This window comes from Balaenoptera acutorostrata, chromosome 13, assembly GCF_949987535.1.
Source record: "Balaenoptera acutorostrata chromosome 13, mBalAcu1.1, whole genome shotgun sequence".
NCBI lineage: Eukaryota > Metazoa > Chordata > Mammalia > Artiodactyla > Balaenopteridae > Balaenoptera > Balaenoptera acutorostrata.
The window spans coordinates 60,975,735-60,996,260 of NC_080076.1; positions in this window are offsets into that span (position 1 = coordinate 60,975,735).

Here is a 20,526-nt window from a genome sequence, read left to right on the forward strand (position 1 = left end):
AACTAAGGCAAAGTCGAGCTAATATGGGTTCAGGGGACAGGCCTCTGAGGTGTTATTGGGGGAACCTCTGGCCTCCGGCTGGTTCTTGGTGACTGCTGCCCTGGGGAGGGTCCCTGGGCTGCCGGGGCCGTCTGAGGCCCACATAGGTTGCCTCTCTTACCCCTCCGAGGGCCCTGGGGTCTTCGGCCTCCCCCCACTGTGGGCCCTGGGACCCTCTTCAACTGCATGGCTCCTGGGTACCTTCTCCTCCAGACCCTCCTGGGCGTCTCCTTGCTCTGCCCCTGGGCCCACACAGGCCACTCAGCACTCCCAGGACAGGGCTTCCTGGGAAGATCACCCAGAATTCTTGTCTGGAGCTGCCACCAAGGCCATGCCAACCTGGAGATTATACCACTGAAACCGCTGTCATTGCTTTCCTAGAACTCTGCCCCGGGGGGATAGTAGTGGGTGGAGAGCAACAGTTCCTTTCTTTGCTTCCAGAGCTTCCCTGAGAGAGGAAATGAGGAGCCTTACTTTGCTTCCTTCTGGATGTCTCTCCTATGCTCTCTCCCCCGTGGATAAAGCAGATCACTCCCCGACCTCATGAAAGGAGGGCTGGTGTTTATTAAGGGCTCATTACCTGCCGGGTTGGGAAGGCACTGTTCGAAGTTCCGGACGTGTATTAACTCCTTTAACCTTTACAAATATCTTCCGAAGTCATCCACTGTCACCCCCTCTCTATGGACGAAGACACCAAGGCCCAGCAGCCCAAGTGCCGGGTCACCCAGGCACCCAGCCCCGCTGCCACTCTCCAGACTCACCGGCCCAGGGACCGTCTCCAAGCAGTGCAGATCCCTTGCTGGGTCTGTGCTAAGACAGGCCTGGAGGAATTTGGAAAGCCGTCTCTCAAGACAATAGTCCGGCTTTCAAGCCTCTAGTTTTGCTGAAGAGGACAAGATTGATCCTGTGGGTGGGAAGATGCTTATAAGCTTCAGGGGGAGAGTAAAGCATCAGCAAAATATTTCCCAGGTTCAGAAAGCAGTGGGGGAAAGATAAACCCAGGTTGAATTTGGGAATAGTGCTTCCCTTTCCCCCTGGAGCCCACCTCCTCCACAGACCCCCCACCAGACCCCCATCAAGCCTCCCGGCTCCTCGGGCAGGAGCCCGCCCCAGTGGGGATGAGGGTTCATAACCGCTGCCCTAAAGGATGCTGGAAATCCACCCGGAAACAGATTTCTTTCTGGAGGAGACTGCTGATCACCTCCTGCCAGCCCTTCCCCTTCGTCCAGAGACTCAGAGAAGAAGGCAGCCTACCCCAGCCCCCCGAATGCACGCGCACACACACACACACACGTACATGTATATACAACACAACACAGACCACACAGTACACATAAAACACCTACAGACATGCGTGCACAACACGCACACCAAAAACACCTAGTAATCGAGATAATATCTTAATACGATATTTTCAAAAATCAAAACTAACATAAAAATTCCTGATGAACAACATATTAAAATTCTAAAGATCGGATTCAACCCTGTGTTTGCACAGCCTCACTTGCCTCATGCTTATCCCAGCTCTGAAATAAAACGTTATTTATGAAAAGAGGGGGCCAGCCTGGGAGCCGTGGTTTGCTAACGTGACTTCTTTTTATAAATTTATTTATTTTATTTATTTATTTTTGGCTGCGTTGGGTCTTCATTGCCGCGCACGGGCTTTCTCTAGTTGCGGCGAGCGGGGGCTACTCTTCCTTGTCGTGAGGGGGCTTCTCATTGCGGTGGCTTCTCTTGTGGTGGAGCACGGGCTCTAGGTGCGCAGGCTTCAGTAGTGCTAACATGATTTTTTAAAATACTGCATTAAGATAGTATCTGTCCTGATTAATGAGTTGTCTGGAAGCCTCTTAAATTCTGTGCCCAAGGCCAGGGCCTCCCTCTCCTTACCCTAGTCCTGCCCTGGGTAGTGGAGTCAGGATTTGAACACAGAAAGCCTGGCCCTGACCCTGTGCTCTCAGACACTGGGCTCACCTTCCCTTAAAGGATTGGCAGGGAAGGAGCATTGGGCCATCCTTGAGGTCAGGGGACCTGGGGATGTGAGGAAGCCATTCCTTCATTTACCCGTCCTGGTCCTGGTTGACTTGAAAAAACATCTCTACATGGCCTACACTATGCTCTTAAAAATTTTTTTAAAAACTGGCTCATTTTTAAGATATGGAAACAGATTCAGTGATATCTGAAGCAATTTGCCTCAGTTTACTCAGCTGGTAAGGGGAGGGGCCAGAGTTCATCCTAGGACTCTGCTTCCAAAGCCAAGCTCTTCCCAGGACCGCCTGGAGTGCTTGTAATCTATGATACATGTATTTAGTGAAATTAGACAAATGTAGGCCTGGAATAGAGATTTTACCCTGAAATGAAGCCCAAGACACACAAAGAGATAAATAGAGACACAGGCAGAGATTGGGGGGGGGGGGAGGAAAGGTGGGGGAGGGATGCAAGGGCAATGGGGGAGGAGAGGCGGGAAAGTGCAGGGCAGGCCCCGGAAGGATGCTCTCATTAGCAGAGGACGTTTGACAGACAGTACAGTTTGTCCTTCCATCTCAGGGACAGCCCTGTGAGGTACACAGAAGAGATGGCACAGGTGGGAAGTGAGAGGTGAGATGCTAGGCGACTCGTCCAAGGTCAGGCACTCAGTTGTGATGCCAGGACCTGCCGGGGGGGCGAGCCTGGCGCCCTCAGCTCCCGGCCTGCTGCTCTTTCTATTTTATCAGACGACTGTGTTTGGGAAAGAGACAGGGTTGGAAACGCGTGACCATCAGAGCCTCCGTCTGAGCTTGGAGTGGGGACCATCGAGGGAGGAGTCGTGGAGGCTGACAGCAATGATTTCCCAGATCCCCTCAATGAAGAGATGTCTCTCCCTCGCCCCACCAACCCCACTTCCTTTAAAGCTCAGCTCACTGGCCTGTTGATTCCTGGAGCTCCTAGAAACCCCTGCTCCCCACCCCGGCCTCTCCTATGTGACCTGCAACTCCAGGAATGCTGGAGGTCTTTGAGGGCTCAGGAGAGAGTCTGACAACATTAGAGCAGGGACGCGTTACCTCCCAGGCACTGAGGTTGGGTAACTTGCCCAAATCCCTTGCAGAATCAGTGCAGAGCCAGCGTCCGCTCTCTCCAAGCCAGGCTCTCCCCCGACTGAGACCTGGAAGGAAGTGTCTCCAGTTGCCAGCTCGTTGTCTGCATTAATGTGACTCCATGGTCCTCCCCAAAGTGTTTACTATTCCGGGAAACTCTCACCCAGGAAGCTGCAGATTACTTTGGCTTCCCAAATCTTCTTCAGAGGCCCATCAGCTTTTCAATAGAGAGCATCAAACATAGTTCACACCCCAAGACGCTTGCAACCTCTGCCTCTCTAATCTCTGCCTTGCGGTGTCCAACTGTCATCCTAAGGGGTGAGGTTAGTGAGCTCACCCTACCTTAATCAAGGCTCCTTCACATGAAAACCCACCTCAAGCAGCCTTCAGAATCTCGGTGAGGATCCCGGCTTTGGCCTCCTCCCTCTGACTCTCCTCCCCTCTCCCCGCACAGTAAGAATAAACACAGCTGAGTCTGCTAATCAGCAGATTGTTTGGGTGATATTTTTGAGGAGCTGGAATTTGATAACAGAAAGAAAAGAGGAAAAGAGAAGTGAGAGTTCCCTGTGCTATACAGTAGGTGCTTATTATCAATAGTTATTTTATATATGGTGGTGTATGGGACAGGAATCTAAAAAAAAGTGGATCTATGTGTGTGTATAACTGATTCACTTTGCTGTACACCTGAAACTAACACAACATTGTAAATCAACTATATTCCAAAAAAAAAAAATAGTAATATAAAAAAAAGAGAAGTAAGACAAAGAAGAAGGACGAATAGGGGCATTTCACTGGGGACAAGGGACCAGCTCATGCAGCAGCAGGACATACTGGGGCCCCGGGGCCCACAGGGAACTCGGGCCTTGATGGACAGCGGAAGTGGAGGCAGCTACGTGGAAACCCAGGGTTAAACCTGCGGCCCTCCTGTGGCCTGTGTAGGCAGATCGCAAACTTGGTTCCCCATCCGCCAGGTGGAAGGGAAAGCTGCGTCTGCTAAAGAATCATCTTTCAGTCTCCTTGCCGGGAAAGGTTCAGGGTTTCAGGTTCCACAGCCCACGTCTCCCTCCCCAAGATGCTGTCCGTCTGGCCAAGGGGAGCCTGCTGAGCCCCAGGGCCTCGACGGTCCTCAGCCACGGCCACTACTCACTCTGCGGGCGTCTGCTGCCGGTGGCCCACCCCCGGCTCAGCTGGGCCTGGTGTGCTCCCTGCTAGCCTGGCCTCACCGCCCTCTCCCAGGAACAAGGTCCGACCTTGACTCCCATGTACCTCCTGCAGGGAGTCCAATCTGCGGTCTTCCTAGAGTCCGGCCTCCTCCGCCCGCCCAGGGTGACTGTCCTCTGGCGTGGGTGCTGCCTGCCCCGCCCTCCGCGGGGCCCACACAGCGGAGGCCACCCTCCAGCCCAGCTCTGGACTCGTGGCACGCAGGCGGGACCCCTTCACTAGATCGAGGTCTTGTGGAGGTTTTCTGCCCAGAACCCCAGGATGTCCAGAGAACAAATGACCTGCCGTCAGCCTCCCCTCAGCCTGTTCACACATCAACCCTTCTCCGGACGTCAGCCAGGAGAGGGAGGCCGGGGCCTGTGCTACTACCAGCTGGGCGCTCAGCCAGCAGAAGCCTATTGTCTCCCACTTCGGGTGCTTGAAGTTGAAGAGCAGGGTGTGGGCAGGGCTGGCATCCTCTGAGGTCTCTCTCCCTGGCTTGCAGATGGCCATCTCCTCCCTGTGTCCTCACTGGTCGTCCCTCTGTGCCTGTGTCCTAAACGCCTCTTTTTTCTTTTTCTTCCTTTTTGAATTCCATTTTCCTTTTTTTTTTTACACAGCAGGTTCCCATCAGTCATCCATTCCACACATACTAGTGTATACGTGCCAATCCCAATCTCCCAATCCATCCCCCGCCCCTGCTTCCCCACCTTGGTGCCTCTCTTATAAGGATACCAGCCGTACAGGATCAGGGCCCACCCATAGCACCTCATTTTACCCCAGTCACCTCTTTAAAGGCCCTGTCTCCAAATGCAATCACACCCCGAGGTGCTGGGGGTTAGGACGTCGACATATGAAATTGGGGTGTGGGACACAATTCAGCCCCAAGAACATGGCTCTTCTCTGCTGTTTCCCTCACGTTCCATTCTGTTCTCTTCCAATCCCCAGGGGCCAGAATCCCCGCCTGCCCATTTCTTTTTTCTTTCCAGATGGGAGTTTTCTCATCATGTCCTCTTTCTAATCTGCCGTCTCCTCTTCCATAATGGGGAAAAGGTGACCGTGGGACATGACTTTGAGGGGAAAGATGAGAAGTCCTTTAACTTGTCAAAGTCTTCTCTTCCTTAGCTTTATGTGGAGGTCGAGGATACCCGTGGATAAGCCTGGCAAGATGGTGAGGAAAGGAGGTTGACAGAATCGACCAGCAGGAGGAAGAACAGGGCCTCCAGCAAAGGAGGGTGAGCTCACCTGGGCTCCAGGATGCCCGGTGTCGCTCCCTCAGCCTTTCCTGCCCCGGTCCCTGCGGCATGTTTACATCCTGGGAGGAAAGGCTCTGTGCTGGTGGGGAGAGTTTGCTCCCTGCTTCTGTAACCATTTGGACCCCGGGAGAAGATAGAACCATAAAAGAGGGAGCCTTTTCCCCACCTGGAGAGACTGCTGGGGCTCTCAGATTCTAGAACAGTGGGAGCACTTCCCAATGGGGCCAAGATTCCACAGTGACAAAATGGGTCTAGCAAGCCACTGAAAATCCAGATCTCGGTGGTCATATGAACTCTTTTGCACCCTCAAGCTGTGAGGGTTAGGAATATCCAGATTCTTTGAACTGGATTGGAAAGAAAAAAAGTAAAAAAAAAAAAAAAAAAAAGGAAACTAATTGACAACATTTTCATGGTAGTTTGTTCTTTGATAGGCAGTATTGAGACCATTTACCATGTCCCTTTTGACCTACCATTCCTTTCGACTGTAATGAAATGAGTTTCTTGTATGCAATTTTTATAATTGTACTTTCTATGTTAGAGTAGTTAGTATTTGACGATGGGCCTAAAGCAAGCTGAACATTCTTTAGAAGTTTTCAAGGTATCTGATTGAGTTTATCAGCTTCTCTTTTGAAGCTTCTTTACTGCCTCTCTGAATGATTAGAGAGTATTTTTATAATTGTGCAGAGCTTGACGTGATAATGAAACAATCAGAAAGTAGCTGCACAGACAGGGCAGAGCCGCTGCTGTTTTACTGAACAATGAAGGACCAACAGCTCTCCCTAGTGAAATAACAGGGGTACTAAACGTTTCTATGAGCTAACTTAAAAACCCCATTCAATCCACACAAAGTCGGGATCAAACCTCTTTCTATTGCAGATCTTCACAAGTAGAATCAAAACGTATCAGTAAAACTTCTGATAATCAGTTAGGAATAAGTTAAACAATATATCAATTATTCTATTTGTAACTGAAAGACTTTATAATATCATGCCCTTATTTAAAGAGTCTTAAATCTGAAAAAACAGATAAAAGTGAATTTACTTGTGTCAGAACAATCATTCATCTTAACTTATCAAAACATCATTATAAGGGCTTATTAAACGAATAGCAAATATTGATAGACTACTGGTAAGACCAAAATATTTTGACTGGCTTTTCATGAGAAATTAATAAATACGGTCAAGAAACTGTTACTAATACATTTGGGGAAAATTATAAAATGCCAAGAAAGAAACCCATATTCAATTTTTCTTTTCTCCAGGTGTGAACAATGCTTAGTAGAGACTGGGATATTCATGACTGTCTTCCCTACTTGCTTCATTCATCCAAATGGAAAGTTATTCTGCATAATTCTCAGTTAATGCACCATGGGAGGGGAGAGATTCCCAGAAGACTTTGAAAATTAAATGGAAAGAGACCCAAAGGCCAAAATTACATGGATCCACAAATTGCATGCAGAAGTCAAATCAATAAGATTTGATAATCTAATGGAAAAGGCTGGATAGAGAAGAAATTACTTCTTTCAGATTCTACTAATCGTTGAATAGAACACGTATTCGTGGGATTCATTCACAGTCTAAGTGCATTCACTTGATGGGTTAGAGGAAAGCTCTTAACAAATTAAATTTTTAAATGTAAGCTGTACAGGGTTGGTTAACATTTAATATTACCCCACCATTTTGAGGCATTCAGTGAAAAGAACAAAGAGAAGTTCGAGCTTTGAACCAGGAAGTGAAAAGTTCAAAGCTGTTTGGATTTTTCAGGCAGAAATATATGTGGTGACCTAGATGGGTGGGATGGGGGGATGGGGTGGAAGGGAGGTCCAAGAGGGAGGAGATATATGTATACATATGGCTGATTCGCTTCGTTGTACAGCAGAAACTAACACAACATTGTAGAGCAACCATACTCCAATTTTTAAAAAATCGAATAATCCATGGTTAGGCATAGAGTTTCTGACATAGAGACCTAGAAAAATGAGTTTCAAAGCAATTGGTTTTCATTAACAGAATGTGATGGGTCATAAAAACCCCATCTAAATGGATATAATGTCTGGAATGGGATCTAAATTTGGATCCCCACTAATGTGCAGCAGTGGTTATTTGGGTCTCTCTATCCTCCTAAGCCTCTTCAGATGCACCTGTCCTGACCACGGAAATCCCTGGAAGTGAGGAGAGCTTGCTGTTTCCAGCTCAGGAGTTAATATCCTGTCTCCCACTTGCCTGCTTTTAATCCTTTGTGTCTCCCTGGTGACCTTGGCTCTTTGATTCTGTTGTTGTTTTTTCTCCCCTCTCTCTACAATATTCGCTCTCAAAAACTTAGCTATGGGGACAAGAAAAGGAAGCATATTTTCCCAAAGTAGCATCTTTTCAATCATTGTGAATGAGACTATGTTGACACAATATAATCATTGTTGAGATAACAATGAAAAGACAGTAGAAGTCTTGTGATTCCAACACTCGGGTGCGAGAGACCCTGACCAATTCTTCCACTTACATAAACTAAGTCTGCTGGGCTACAAAATAATTAAATGTATTGACAAACTAATAAGAATCTTAAAAAAATGATGCAGGGCTTCCCTGGTGGCGCAGTGGTTGAGAATCTGCCTGCTAATGCAGGGGACACGGGTTCGAGCCCTGGTCTGGGAAGATCCCACATGCCACGGAGCAGCTGGGCCCGTGAGCCACAATTGCTGAGCCTGCGCGTCTGGAGCCTGTGCCCCGCGACGGGAGGGGCCGCGATAGAGAAAGGCCCGCGCACCGCGATGAAGAGTGGCCCCCGCTTGCCGCAACTGGAGAAAGCCCTCGCACGAACCGAAGACCCAACACAGCCAAAAATAAATAAATAAATAAATAAATAAATAAGAAAATCCTTAAAAAAAAAAAAAAATGATGCAAATGAACTTATTTACAAAACAGAAATTGACTCACAGACATAGAAAACAAACTTATGTTTACCAAAGGGGAAGGGGGGGAGGGATAAATTAGAACTTTGGGATTAACACACACACACTACTATATATAAAACATATAAACAACAAAGACATGCTGTATAGCGCATGGAACTCTACTCAGTATGTTGTAATAACCTATAAGGGAAAAGAATATGTATATTAAATATATATATATATTAAAAAACAAGTCTTAAAAGAAAAGAAATTAAGGCCAAAAACTAAGTGAAAGTGGAACGTGAAATAGAAAGTACATTGCAAGCAGGTTTTAGCCCTGGGTTCATTTGCCAAACCTGGTGCCTTGGTCTTTGGCTTTCATGGCTGGTCCAAGAAAGAGAATCTAATAGGAGACCCCCTTGGTTTTTTTAATTGATGTGTAGTTGATTTATAATGTCATGCTAGTGTCAGGTGAATAGCAAAGTGATTCGGATGTATATATATATATATATATATATATATATATATATATGAAGGCTCTACTATCATAGGAATGGGTCAAAGGGAACATTTGAAGAGATAATTGTGGTGGATTTTTCAGAACTAATAAAAAATTTCAATTCAAAGTTTAAACCCAACAATTTCCAAACACAATTAAAGAGAAAAGAAATCCACATTTAGTTGCATCCCAATGAGACAAAGCGATCTTCTCAAAAGCTAGAGAGAAAACACATATTATCAACAATGGCATGAGATTTATTCTGAGATCTGATTTTTCACAGGCAACTGTGGGAGGCCCAGGAGAGTGAAACTCTATTTTTAGCGCACTTAGAGAAAATAGATGTCAACTTAAATAATTTTCAGATCAATAAAAAAGCCAATAGGGCTTCCCTGGTAGCACAGTGGTAAAGAATCTGCCTGCCAATGCAGGGGACAGGGGTTTGAGCCCTGGTCTGGGAGGATCCCACATGCTACAGGGCAACTGAGCCCGTGCGCCACAATTACTGAGCCCACACGCCACAACTACTGAAGCCCGCACGCCTAGAGCCCGCAACAAGAGAAGCCACTGCAATGAGAAGCCTGCGCACCACAACGAAGACCCAACACAGCCAAAAATAAAATAATAAAATAATAAAATAAATAAAACAAAAAAATATGTAAAAAAATAAAAAAGCCAGTAGCTTTTGTTAATGAAATTCTGAAGGAAGTGTTTCATGAAAAGGAAAAGGACCCCAAATATAGATCTGAGATGTAAGAGGGAACACTGAGAAAGGATACATTTATGCAAACACTGGCTGTATATAATAATATCAATCAACCCTGTCGGATGAAATAAAAACAAGACAGAAAAAGGCACTACAAAAAAAGGAGTAATCAAAGTTATGGTGTTCCAAGTTCCTCGTATCATTTAGCAAAACTATGGAGCTATTGCTTGGCTTTAAACCTGGTTAAGTTAAATAATATGTCAACCATGGAGTTGGTAAGAGACACGGGTGGGATTCCCAAGGTCGTGGTAATTAGTCATTTCTTAATCTAAGCTGTGGGCACACAGTTGTGCGTTGTATCCCTATTCTTTTCTCTTACACATCTTGGTATCTGCTCAGTGCTATGAATTAGCCAGGAGAGAGGTTCATGTGATTAGAAAGTTGAGTGAAATGCAATACTGCCTTCAAGGTGCTTTCTCTGCAGTGAAGGAAATACACATGTCCTTGAACAATTAAAGTTCAAGGTAGGAACTGAAAAGCCACTAGGAATTTGCACATCAAATATAAAGTGATAGGAGAGGACAGAGAGCAAAATGGGGCTCATTAAGTGGCCAGAGAAGATTTATAAAAGGGATGGCCCTGGAAATGAGGCTTAGAGGAAGAGTGCCTGCAATGGGGTGGCTGATTCTAGGTAGGACCTGGTGAGGAGAGGCCCTGGAGTCACATGGAGCAGACAGAGAAGAGAGTCGTCATTGCAGATAGGAATACAGCTGAAAACACATAAAAGGGATGAATATTCTGTCTAGTTCTCAAATTGAATAGACCAGTTTGGGGTAGGTAATTGAAAATAAAAGCACTGATTGTTAATGATGCTTTACCCACTTTTCTTCATTTCCTAGAAAGACTCTGATTGGAAGGCCAACACCATTCCATTCTCAGACATCCCTATTTAGCAAGGAATCTGCCCTTTGATACAAGTTGAAAATTTCTTCATACCCCTTGATAATTTTTGCTCCTCTCTGCTTTCCTTTTTCCTTTCTGATCTAGAAGACTTTTCTTCCTTTTCCCTCTCTTATTGCATTGGCAAGGACCTTTAGTAAATGTTGAATAGAAGTGGTGAGGTGGGTATCTTTTCCTTGTTTCTGATCTTAGGGGGAAAGACTTTAATCTTTAGCCATTGAGTGTGATGTTATCTGTAGGTGTTTTCTAGATGCTCTTTATCAGGTCAAGGAAGTTTCCTTCTATTACTTTGTAGACAGTTTTTTTGGTTTTTTTTTTAAATCAGGAATGGATGTTGAACTTTGCCAAAAGATTTTTCTGCATTTATTGAGATGATCATGTAGTTTTCTTTTTTAGCTTGTTAATATGTGAACTATATTGATTGATTTTCAAATGTTAAATCGACCTTGCATTTCTAGAATAAACCCCACTTGGACATGATATATTATCCTTTTAATATATCGCTTGATTAAATTTGTTACAGTTTTGTTAAGGATTTTTACATCTATGTTCTTGAGGGTTATCGGTCTGTAGTTTTCTTTCCTGTAATACTTTTGTCTGGTTTTGGTATCTGAGTAAAGCTGGCCTCATAGAATGAGTTGTTAAGTATTCCCTCCTCTGCAATTTCATTGAGGAGTTTGTATAGAATTGGTATTACTTCTTCCTTCAGTGTTAGATCTGCAAAGGGGTGCCCTCCAGTCTGCAGCTGAGTCATATTTTCTTACTTCTTTGCCTACCTAGCATTTTCTGATTGGATAACAATAAAGTTGTGATTTATACCTTGTTAGAGCCTGGATATTTTGTGTTACTATAAATATTTTTGAGCTTTGTTCTGGAATGCCATTCATTTCCTTGAAAAGGATTCTATCCTTTTGTGACTTGCTTGTAAGTTTGTTGACTGGGTACAAGCACATCTGCTTTTGAAGTTTTTCCACTACTGAGGCAATACTACATGAGTCCTTTAACTGATGTAGTATATATTTTTAAAATTTATGTTGTTGAAGTATAGTTGATTTATAATGTTGGGTTAATTTCTGCTGTACAGCAAAGTGATTCAATTATATATGTATATATATATAATTATATATATATAATTATATATATATATATTCTTTTTCATATTCTTTTCCATTATGGTTTATCACAGGATATTGAATATAGTTCCCTGTGCTGTACAGTAAGACCTTGTTGTTTACCCATTCTACATATAATAGTTTGCATCTGCTAATCTCAAATTCCCAATCCATCCCTCCCCCACCCGCCTCCCCCAGCTGATGTGTATAAATGGCAAGGGTTCCACTCTGGAGCAAAAACGATGGCTGATCCTGTGTGAGTTGAAGCAGCTGTTCTCTGTAATCCTTTCCGGTGGTTCTTTTCCTGGCCTCGGATCGTTTCATGACGTGCCTATGCTGATTGGCACTCTGCAGACAGAGGGGAAGGGGCCGTTTGCAGATTTCTAGAGCTCTCTCTATGGAGCTCTTGCCTCTCTGGTTCTCTGCCCTGAAAACTCCAGCCCTTTGACCTCCTCTTCCTCCCAACATCTTCTCCTGAACTCGGGGAGGCTGCCCAGCTCTTCCTGGTTGCCCTCTCCTCCAGGCGATGGTGGGACTCACCTTGTTTGTTTCTCCTATCTCAGGAATCTCTGTCCTTCGCTTTTGTCCAATGTCTAAAAAATCATTGTTTCATGGATTTTGTCCTCTTTTTTAGACATCCCATCTTGACTAGAAGTGAAAGTCTCAAATTTACTATTTACACTAATTTCGATTTACATGATTCTGTCTTTTCTGCTTGCCTTTCCACTTCTAATCAGATGTTAGGATTTCATGAAACCAAAGTCATGTCAAATGAGAATCCAGGGTTTGGAGGAAAGAAGGAACAGAGAATTAATCAAGTTAAAGATAAAACTAGTTCAATACCTTCACTGGGTTCCTCCTACCTGTGAAGCATCATGCTTGGTGTCAAGCAGGTATTAGACGTTGGCATAAGCCATAGTCCCCTATGGATTTAGAGTTGAATACAGTTAGGAAACAGGTTTTCTGAGACTTCAGGATTACTCTTTGAAACAGAGAGTACCCCTACCCATTTCTTTTTTTCCTCTGCTTCTCCCTCCATTCATTTCCTAAGCCTCCTAGAAAACTATTTCCCCAGCAAGACGGCCTGTGTTTGCCACTTGGAAGTTCTGCAAGCATCCTTCCCTGGTTGCTAGGGGCTTCCTAAGGCTTCCTACTCAACCATTCAGCCCTGATCTGAGAAGAAACGAGGAAGCCATTAGCCGCATCCACTCAGGGATGATCTTACAAAACCTGACTCTTGTCTGCATCTCAGTTCATTTATGCGTTCTGTTTGTCCTGTAGTTGCTGATGTTTTATTTATGTTGGGCATTCGGGCAGCTGTGCTGGACTTGTTAGAGCGGCTGGTGCCCTTGCGGGAGCATTCCGTTCTGCTACATTTGTGTCATAACGTTTGCAACACACTGGAAGGCTGAATCTGGGAGGTTTAAGGAAATGTCAGCCCGTGATGGGTGTGAGGCTCAGCTGTGCTTCTCCATCTACCAGAAGAAACATTACTAATTGATTTGTCACTTGCAAAACCACAATCCTAATAAAAGTTTCATGAGAGGGTGCTACCAACTTTTACTGGGACACTGGCGGTCTCTGCAGGCTCCAAATCTGACATGAGCTGATTTTTAAACTTTTACTTATTTTTTGAGCTGCCCATCGAATCATATAGTAACTTCTCCTTAATAGAAGCTTAGCCAAAAAAAGGGCTATATCTTCCTGGTGGGGGTAGTCATGATGCTCAACTGTGCCTTCCCACATGAAAGAGAAGCCTAGGGAGATGTTCGGAAGGAGTAGAGACAAGTGAGAACCTACTAAGTGCATGGACCAAGGTACCAAGAAGCAAACTCCTCCCTCCCCCCATCGCTTCACACAGGGCTACAGTTAGGATGCAATCTTTGATTGTGTTCCTTGTGTTTATGTACCTTGTCTGGCTCCTCTGTGAGGCTGAGACCTGAATATGTGGCTTTAGGTGACAGGTGAGGTGCAGAGCAGCGGTTCCGCCACATGGTACCCCTCACCTGCCAGGTCTGTCTGTACACAGCATCTCCATCCCTGGAACCAGCCCGGACGCTCACCTCAGCTCTGCGAGTTCAGGTGAAAGCCCTCATGAGCACTGTCAGCTTTAGTGAACATTGGGGGATGGGGGTGTGGGAGGGGGGTTAGATCACGTGCTCCTCAGCAAAGAACTCGAATGTCCTACCTTGACATTGACATTGATGTTCTCCAAAGTGATTTCTCAGCCAGACAGCTGGCTGCAGCGTGGCCTCTCTTCTTCCCGTTACCCTATATCAGCCTCTCTGGAATCTTTCCCCTCAAATGCCTTTCCTTTCTGTCATGGAAAGAACTTCTGCTCTGTACTGGCAACTGCCCTCCAAACTTGCATCCCCGAACTAGTCACCGTTCTTCAGCAGAACTATGTGCTGTCCAGGTAGCAGCTCCATCCTCTTTAGAAGGCAGCTGGTGGCCATCTCTTGTTACTGATTCATTCTTTTCAATCTCACTTTTAATCCAAGAAGATTTTCAAGTGATTTTCCCAAAGGGGATTATTCTGGTGGAGAAAATCTGCTCCGTCACTTTCCATCAGAGTTCAAAGTATGAGGACAGGTGGCTAGGAGATGGAAGGACCAGAGAAGGTGTTAAAGAGAAGGTGGGAATGGAGTTGGACCTTGACACAAAAGTAGACTTAATGGGTGGGGATGAAAACAGAGGACCACTTCAAACTATTTTCTGAACTTCCAAGCTGTTCACATGTTAACTCTTCCCAAATAGAAACATGACAAAAAGAGCTGATATTCTCATCATATTCTCCACAGGAGTTGACTAGGAAGGGTTCTAAATCTTTCGTTTGGCTTTTTTAGGTCTCTCATATAGGTGATATCATACAGTATTTGTCTTTCTCTGACTTATTTCACTTAGCATGTCCTCAAGCATATCCATGTTGTCACAAACAGCAGGATGTCTTTCTTTCTAATGGCTGAATAATATTCCATTGTATGAATACATACTACATCTTCTTTATCCATTTATTCATTGACAGACATTTAGATTATTTCCATATTTTGGCTATTGTGAAAAATGCTGAAATGAACATGGGAGTGCAGATACCTGTTTAAGATCCTGTTTCCATTTTTCTTTGGATAAATACCCAGAAGTAGAACTGCTGGGTAGTTCTATTTTTAATTTTTTTGAGGAACCTCCAAACTGTTTTCCATAGTGGCTGTACCAGTTTACATTCCCACCAGCAGTACACATGGGTTCTCTTTCCTCCACACCCTGGCCAACATGTCATTTCTTGTCTTGTTGATAACAGCCACTCTAACAGATGTGAGTTTTGATTTGCATTTCCCTGATGGTTAGTGATGTTTGTCTGAGGACATCTAGCTTCCATTGTTTCATTCACAGCCAACACTCCAGTGAATTCACCTGAATTAAGTTACTGAATATGCATAGATCCTTCTTTTCCTTGGTTAGGACTGCTTTGTCCTTTTCTCCATCATTCTCATTTCTAGCCTTTCACCATCTGCCACTGTTTATTTGTGCTCTTCCTCATTTCCATTTCATAATTTTTAAAAATATTGACTTCTGACCACAGTTTCATACCTCCAAAGCCCTTAACTGTTTTTTTTTAAGCCAGTAAGGAATATTTAAAAATAACATTACCAAATAACGACATAAAATAAAAACCAAATACCAAGAGCTGTCAGGTAAACTAATAAAACATTACAACTTTTCATCCAAACCAGAATGGATCATGGTGGGTGATTTCTCAAATCCAGATCACCTTTCCTTGGTGGCTGGGTCTCTAAAAAGATCACAAAGTCAGGGAAACCCAACTGAAAATGCAAACATCCTTGTGCACAGGGAGAGCTGCAGGGTTAGTGACAGTTATCCAAACAGAGGGGGTTGGAGAGGGGGTCCTTGCGGGTGGGTGGGACTGGGAGGGGCAAGCTCACCTGAAGACCCGGAGGAGAAAGGAAATATGAGAAAGCCTAGAGAAAAGATTTGAAAAACGATTTAACAAAGGCCAGAAAAGAAGAAGGAGAAGGAGAAGAAGAAGAAGAAGAATGAGGAGGAGGAGGGGGAGGGAGGAAGGGGGAGGGGGAGGGGGGGAAAGGAAATCAGGAAGTACATTAGGAAAATTAGGTAGTCAACATCAAAGGAATTGAGTCTGCTTCACCTTTTCTTTTTTTTTTTTTTTTAAACATCTTTATTGAAGTATAATTGCCTTACAATGGTGTGTTAGCTTCTGCTTTATAACAAAGTGAATCAGTTATACATATACAATATGTTCCCATTTCTCTTCCCTCTTGCATCTCCCTCCCTCCCACCCTTCCCATCCCACCCCTCTAGGTGGTCACAAAGCACCGAGCTGACCTCCCTGTGCCATGCGGCTGCTTCCCACTAGCTATCTATTTTACATTTGGTAGTGTATATATGTCCATGACACTCTCTTACCCTGTCACATCTCACCCCACCCCCTCCCCATATCCTCAAGTCCATTCTCTAGTAGGTCTGTGTCTTTATTCCCGTCTTGCCACTAGGTTCTTCATGGCCTTTTTTTTTTTTTTTTCCCTTAGATTCCGTATATATGTGTTAGCATACTGTATTTGTTTTTCTCTTTCTGACTTACTTCACTCTGTATGACAGACTCTAACTCCATCCACCTCATTACAAATACCTCCATTTCATTTCTTTTTATGGCTGAGTAATATTCCATTGTATATATGTGCCACATCTTCTTTATCCATTCATCTGTCGATGGACATTTAGGTTGCTTCCATGTCCTGGCTATTGTAAATAGAGCTGCAATGAACATTTTGGTACATGACTCTTTTTGACCTATGGTTTTCTCAGGGTATATGCCCAGTAGTGGGATTGCTGGGTCGTATGGTAGTTCTATTTGTAGTTTTTTAAGGAACCTCCATACTGTTCTCCATAGTGGCTGTATCAATTTACATTCCCACCAACAGTGCAAGAGTGTTCCCTTTCCTCCACACCCTCTCCAGCATTTATTGTTTCTAGATTTTTTGATGATGGCCATTCTGACCGGTGTGAGATGATATCTCATTGTAGTTTTGATTTGCATTTCTCTAATGATTCATGATGTTGAGCATTCTTTCATGTGTCTGTAGGCCATCTGTATATCTTCTTTGGAGAAATGTCTATTTAGATCTTCTGCCCATTTTTGGATTGGGTTGTTCGTTTTTTTGTTATTGAGCTGTATGAGCTGCTTGTAAATCTTGGAGATTAATCCTTTGTCATGCTTCACCTTTTCTAATTCTTCCCTTTCCAATCTGCCTGTGTGTATTTACTATACCACATACCTAGCGTTTCTAGTCCTCTGTCTCTTATTCCATCCAGCATCACTGCTGAGTATCAGACACTTTGGCATCTGCTAGGGCAGCGGCACCAGGATGTGGACCCTGCCCTGAGCAGCAGCCAGAAGGAGGAGGCGGTGATGGGGGAGGGCAGGTGGGAAACTGAAGATGTCATCGCAGGGCCGAATAGACTTCTGACAGTGTAATGGTTTTTATTAACTAATTACAAGGCTGAACATAATCCCAAGAATGACATTTTACAGGTCTAACAGATTCAGCAGTTCTATCAACTAGCTAGACTAGACCCGATGTCACAATAAAACTCTTCTGTTTACTGAAAGTCTGTAAGAGATTGAGCCCTAGGCGTTTTTCCAAAGAGTAGAATAGACAGTGAAACTAAATGGAAGGGAAAATAAATGGAGAAAAGCAGGAGGTGGGGAGGGAGCAGGAGGGAAAGAACAAAATAGAGAAAGTGCATGGAGTAAATATGAAAAGGACGTAGGGTTTGATGACTACTGAGAATAAGAGCTGGAGGGATTTGGGAAGGTTAGCATCTTTGAAAGTCATTGTAGGAGCATGTCTGCACTCAAAATCAAGTTGACACAGCAGCAGCCTCTTTTCCTACAAGAATATTCAAGAAAGATTTTGTCTTCAGCACCTTCAACAAGCTTCATTTGAAATGGCCTAACCACAGTCAAGTCCTTCCGTACAACATCCTGCCAAAAAGTTTCACAACTATCTTTTTGGAGCCAAGTAAATTATTTTTAACCAGTAGACACCAAAGACTCTCTCAAGTAGGTCATCAAACTGAAGTCTGTGTTCTTCCCCTGCTGATTCTAATCTCATAATTCAAGACAGTTGAAAGGTCGAAATATCAACAATGAACATACAAAATGCTTAACAAAAACCTATCTCCTAAAGTGGGGAGGACTCCCCGGTCTCTGGATTACCACCTCTGGATTTATAGGTAGTTGAACTGAGATTTGGTGCCCTTGAGTGATGGTCTCAGAGCTACACAGCTGATAGCAAAGCGGGGGCTGAACTTGAATCCCAGCATCCGGACTCCTGAGAGCAGCATCTCCCCCCTAGCACACCGCCCTCTCCTAGTGAAGAAATAGTTTCAATCTCCTCTTTTTTCTGTAGCCCCTCTGCTTTCAGGATTCTCCCGAGATTCCATATAAGGTCATAAGAGCAAGACTCGTGCATTGAACAGTCTGAGCTCGGGCACAAAAGTGAAATGTTTTTATTTTCTCCAACTGCTGCCTTTAACTATGCTTTCCCTTTCCTATCGCTTAAGCACATCTTGGGTAAATTCCTCAGTTCTTTTGTTCATTTTATGTATTAAAAAATGTCCACTACCATTTAAAACTTCAATTTCTTGTCTTCTTGCCAACCCACCATTGAATGATTCTTACAATTTACTTCACACTGAGAGAGTAATTGCAACTTATTTAATTGTTCATCTTTACCATTTTTGTTTCATGTTCCATTACTTAAAAAAAATTTAAACACTTTAATTTGAAATAATTTTGGACAGAGACAAGTTTCAAAATGGTACAAACAATTCCTACATATTCTTAGCCCATAATCCCCCAATGATAATATTTTACTTCTTTGGCTTTATTATTCGGTTTTATATATATATTATATTTTAAAAATACACTTATGTGCACATTTTCCTAACCATTTGAGAGTAAGTTGTAGACATTATGCTTCATTGCTCCTAAATACTTCAGTGTGTATTTCTTTTTTAAAAATGACATTCTCCTATATAACCATGAAATGATTTTCAAAGCATAAAATTGGCATTGATGCAACACTACGATCTAATCAACAGGCCTTATTCAAATTTCAGAATTATCTCACTAATGTCCTTAAAATAAAATGAGAAAATTAATTTTTTTCTGGTTCAAGATCCAATCAAGCATCACTCATTGCATTTAGTTGTCGTTTCTCTTTTGGCTTCTTTTATCTGGAACAATTCCTTAGTCGGGTGTGGGTGTGTCCGGGGGGAAGGGTGGGACGTAAGACTGCGGTTGTGCGGTGGCCGGGGGGCGGGGGTGGGGTGGGAGGGGGAGGAGCGGATGGACCACAGAGGGCTCCGGGAGGGTAGCACCAGGTGCCCTGCTACTCGCTTTGCTAGCGTCATCCCATCCATCCTCACTACAGGCCAGTGAGGAGGAAGCATAGTCACCATCTACAGACGGGGACGTGGAGGGGCCGCACCTCAGCTGCCCGATGCCCTGTGGCTCGCAGGAGGGTAGGACCAGGACCTTCCTGAGACGGCGCTGAGGCCTCCTCTGAGAGATGGACTAGACTTGGCTTGTGGGACAAAGCTTTGCTCGAGGAGCTGCTGCCATGGTGGTTAGATCGGGGATTCTGAAAAAGCAAAACACAAAAAACTGAGCTCATAGATACAGAGAACAGAGTGGTGGTTGCCAGAGGTGAGGGTGGGCGACATGGGTGGAGGGGGTCAAAAGGTACAAACCTCCAGTGATGAAATAAATGTCCTGGGGATAAAATGTACACCCTGGTGACTAGAGTTAACGTCGTGTTGCATGTTTGAAAGTTGCTAAAAAGTAGATCTTATAAGTTCTCACCACAAGAAAACAAAATTCTGTAACTATGTGTGGTGATGGGTGTTAACGAGACTCAGTATGGTGATCACGTCACAATATGTACAGATGTTGAATCATGTGGTACACCTGAAAGTGATATAATGTTATATGTCAATTATAGGCCAATAAAAACAATTCTGGATTATGTGATGAGCCCATGCACACAGGACGCGGGTAAACGGAGGGGTGCATTAAACAGACAAATGTCAGAATATAGTAACAGAGAAGCTATTAAAGGCAAACGGGATAATACTATTTTATCCAGTATTTTATGGCCATAAAAAAGAACGAAAGTTTGCCATTTGCAGCAACATGGATGGCCTTGGAGGGCATTATGCTAATTGAAATAAGTCAGACAGAAAGACAAATACTGGATGATATCATTTCTATGCGGAATTTAAAAAATTACAACAAACTAGGGAGTATAACAAAAAAGAAACAGACTCACAGATACAGAGAACAAACTGTGGTTACCCGTGGGGAGAGGGAAGGGGGGAGGGGCAGTGTAGGGGGAGGGGAGTAAGAGGTACAAACTCTTACATATAAAATAAGCTACAGGGCTTCCCTGGTGGTGCAGTGGTTAAGAATCTGCCTGCCAATGCAGGGGACACAGGTTCAATCCCTGGTCTGGGAAGATCCCACATGCTGTGGAGCAACTAAGCCCGTGAGCCACAACTACTGAGCCTGCGCTCTAGAGCCGGCAAGCCACAACTACTGAGCCCGCAAGCCACAACTACTGAGCCCGTGCGCCTAGAGCCTGTGCTCTGCAACAATAGAAGCCACTGCAATGAGAAGCCTGCACAATGCAACGAAGAGTATCCCCTGCTCGCCACAGCTAGAGAAAGCCCGCGCACAGCAACGAAGACCCAACA